The following is a 3,645-nucleotide window of genomic DNA, read 5'->3' as shown; positions in this document are numbered from 1 at the left end:
AAGACATGTTCATTAGAATTTCTTGGAATGAAAAACAATACATTTATGTCTTGAATAGCATCAGACTGCAACACTTCTTTATTTCATTATATTGTTCCTAATTTTAATATACAATATAGGAGAACTACTGCATTTGCACATTTATTTTCTGCTGTAAAATATGTATCCAGATGTGCACAATTTGTAAACCAAAATGATTGCAGATACTCCAATGATTTAAAATGGGGGGGGGAAGCAGTTTGTTTCTTGCAGTTGGCTTTCTGCAGGTGGTCTCTATTGTCCTGAAAACATGTAACCGAGTTGAATTAAGTTTGGGTATGTGCAGTGTAGGTGAGGAGCAAGCAGCGCTGTCGGAGCTGCTGGGCTTGCTGCCGTGGTCCTGAGGTGGTGGGAGTTTCCCGTGCTGGGGCACAGTGTAGCCCCGCTCGTCCTCTGCGGGGCAAAGAGGCAGCCCGGCAAACTGAGCCCTGAAATACTGCTGGAACTGGAGCCTCCAAGGATACAGCATGACTGCAGCCAAGTGACACTGACTACAGGCGAAGCAAAGGCTGTTTTGCTAAATACTTGAGCCTGACTTTTTATGCATTTGGCACAGTTAATATTTCAGGCTGTATATTTACATAAATCTAGATAGGCTGGAACAGATGACTAAAATCACGTACCTGTCTTAGTGGTCTCTGGGGTCTTCTGAGCATTAGTCTGCAAAGGTCTGATGTCTCTCGGCGACTGCTCTCGCAGTCCAATAGCGTGTTAATCTTTTCCCCAGGCTGCGTCTGCTGGTTTTTTTAAAACGTGTCTGTGGTTTTTGAATGTGCTGATTGACGCAGTTAAAACTAGCATTCAAATAACTAAACCACGTGGAAGTTACCTAAAAGAGAGGTGACAGAAAAATGTAAGTGTTCATGGAACAGCCCAGAGAGACCTCTTTCCTTTTTCTCACGCAGGAGCTGGTGGCTGGGCGGGAGGCATGCCGAGGGCAGTGCCCTTCTGCACGCTCTGCCCTGTGTAGTGTGGTGGTGAGCTGCTCCTCAGGCACTCGGTGCTGTGCAGGATGAAACAGAATGATGGGGAGAAAAATGGCTGCGAAAGAGCCGAGTTAGACATGTTGATGTGGCCAGTAGCCTGGATTATTACAATTATTGTAATTCAAAATGCATTTTTGTGGAGGAAAGATGGTCAGAGTTGCTTGACCTGTCTGCATCAGAGAGGCAACAGGGATGGTGAATAGCGCTGTAAACTGGCTGATACCTAGCAGACCTGAAGGCAGTGCAATTTTCACTTTCTCCTCCTAACTTCAAGCATGAAGATTTAAGTTTAAATGTTTATCATGTGTTCACATTTGTAAGGGTGATGTGACGTGTATGGTTTGGTCAGCCTCAGCATGTGGACTTTTTCATGTAGTTCCTAAAACTTCATCAGGTTAGTCCCAGATTCTTGACCTGGGGCTGTAGATGTGTGACATCAATGGCCGTTTCTTTGCTTTTGTTTTTAAAAATCTGAAACTCTCTTCCCTCCCATATATCTTACATTTAAAATCTCTCTGGAATCAGGGTTTTGCAATGTAGTTGGCCCTCATTCATTATAATATTCCTGCATGAAATTCCAGTTTTTTTCTAGAGGTGCAACTTAATTTGCAGATTTCAAGGCACATAGGGATTCTACTGATAGCAATTAAAATTCTAAACCTTTGGACATTTGCCAAGTACTATTAAAAATAAAAAAGACACATTAGGAATATAGGGGAAATGTTTATAATTAAGCTTTTTTTTTTTTTTAAAACCAGGAGAAAATTCTAACACCAGGCTAGGTACTGACAACGATACTGAAACCCAAAAATGTTAGCACTTTGTTGACCAGGCTAGGTACTGACAACGATACTGAACAACAAAGTGCTAACATTTTTGGGTTAGTTGAGAATCCACAGGAATTTACAAATCACGTACCAGAGCTTTGTGAAGAAACAAATTAAGAATGTCTGGTTTTAAGTTTAGTCATAAGGTTAAAGTTCAGACCATATTTGTCAAAATGTTTGCAAAGCTTCATAATCTGCAATGATCCTATGTTCAGTTTTGAGCAAACATGGACTAGTTTTATGGTGTTAAGTTCGTCATGCAAAACTGATCTTTCCATACTTGTATTTTTCTTTTTTTAAACTTGAAATGTAGCATTCAGTCAGTTTTGTGTGTGTGTTTGTGTCTCCCCTTTTCTTAGAAAACTTTTCCAGGTCTAAAAAGACAAGGTGATGGTTAGGTAAACCTTTACTGAAAAATGGCCTACACTTCCTACAGAAGTGTTTTGGGAGAAGAAGAAACATGAGGACGTGAGTCTACTGAGTCGTAATTCTGTTTTTATTGCTGTTCAGTGTCATCCTCTTCCCCTGTCTATAGGTATAATTTAAAAGGCCATTTTAGTTCATAAGTTACAGATGCAGATGGTAGATTTTGCTGTAATTAAAGTTGCCGAGCACTTCTCATCATAAACCCCTATTTTTGGTGTTTAATTTTTGCTGACTTTTTGACTTTTGATTTGAAATTTTCCATGATGCATGCCTGCCTAGGCTGACTTCTGGGATTGGGGGGTGGTGCAAGGACGGGAAGGGGTGCTGGTGTGGGTGGGAATTCAGCCAAAATTATTAAATCATTTCTGAGAACAAAGCTAGGAAAAATAACATCTAAACCTTAACACATACACACACCCCCGGCCCCCCCAAATCTGATGACCTTTAAAAGCGCATCAGGAGCCTTGTGTTCTGAATTGGACACAACAAAGATTTACGTGGGTGGTCCTTGTGTTGAGATCACTTCTGATACCTCTCCACATTTTGCATATTCATTTGGAGAAAGGTTTCATGTCCAGAAAAAGTTTCTAGAGGCTTTCTGGAGCTCTGCTCTTAGTAGGCTTTAATATTTTTTTTCTTCCAAACACCCTCCACTGCAGGTGTAGTCGAGCCGAGCACTTGCTGCTGGCTCCGAGCAGGGAGCGGTGCCCCTGGGAAGGGGGAGCCCAGGACTCTGGTGTCGCAGAGGAGAGTGAGCTAGGACTCGCTCCTGAAGACTGCGGGCTAGGTTACCCACAGGGCATGCAGAGGAGCTGGGAGAAGGGGAAGGGTGTGAGAGTAGCCAGTATGGATGGGGAGTGAGTTTGGATGTAAAAAATTTTTTATCCCATTGTAATGTCTGCACTGTAAATGAAAAATATGAGTGATCTTGGCACAGGTTAGTTATGAATTCTGAGCAGAAGCACCTATTTCTGATGAAGAAAAAACTGATTCATATATTTGTTTCAGAGCATAAGGAGGTAAGATGTGTTCAGCGTAGCCTGTGTCACTGAGCCTGTCGGAGAGGGAGGGGATCCGCTCTGCTTGGCACATAGCGCTGTGTGAACTCCAGATGCTACGGGTAGATAACCACGTCCTGGGGATCAACGTCATCGGCAGCCAGCAGAGCACACCTGCTTACTGTCAAATAGCGAGTAGCTCCTTAGCCTGCCCTGTCGCCTTCCGTCAATTATCAATATAGAATCATAGAATAGTCTGGGTTGGAAGGAACCTCTAAAGGTCATCTAGTCCAAACCCCCTGCCATGGGCAGGGACATCTTCAACTAGATCAGGTTGCTCAGAGCCCCGTCCAGCCTGACCTTGAATGT

The 3,645-nt window shown here is 42.9% G+C and overlaps 1 protein-coding gene across 1 annotated transcript in view; it reads left to right on the top strand.

Moving 5' to 3' along the window:
- The window catches only part of MED12L (mediator complex subunit 12 like), a gene marked incomplete at its 3' end in the record, with an annotated part of 113,066 nt that overhangs the window by 44,860 nt on the left and 64,561 nt on the right, over nucleotides 1-3,645 (top strand). The window lies entirely within an intron of this gene.

The sequence above is a fragment of the Aptenodytes forsteri genome, unplaced genomic scaffold (genome assembly GCF_000699145.1).
Source record: "Aptenodytes forsteri isolate BGI_AS27 unplaced genomic scaffold, ASM69914v1 Scaffold278, whole genome shotgun sequence".
Lineage (NCBI taxonomy): Eukaryota > Metazoa > Chordata > Aves > Sphenisciformes > Spheniscidae > Aptenodytes > Aptenodytes forsteri.
The sequence above is the reverse complement of the archived record's forward strand: the minus strand, read 5'-3'. Positions and strand labels throughout refer to the sequence as shown.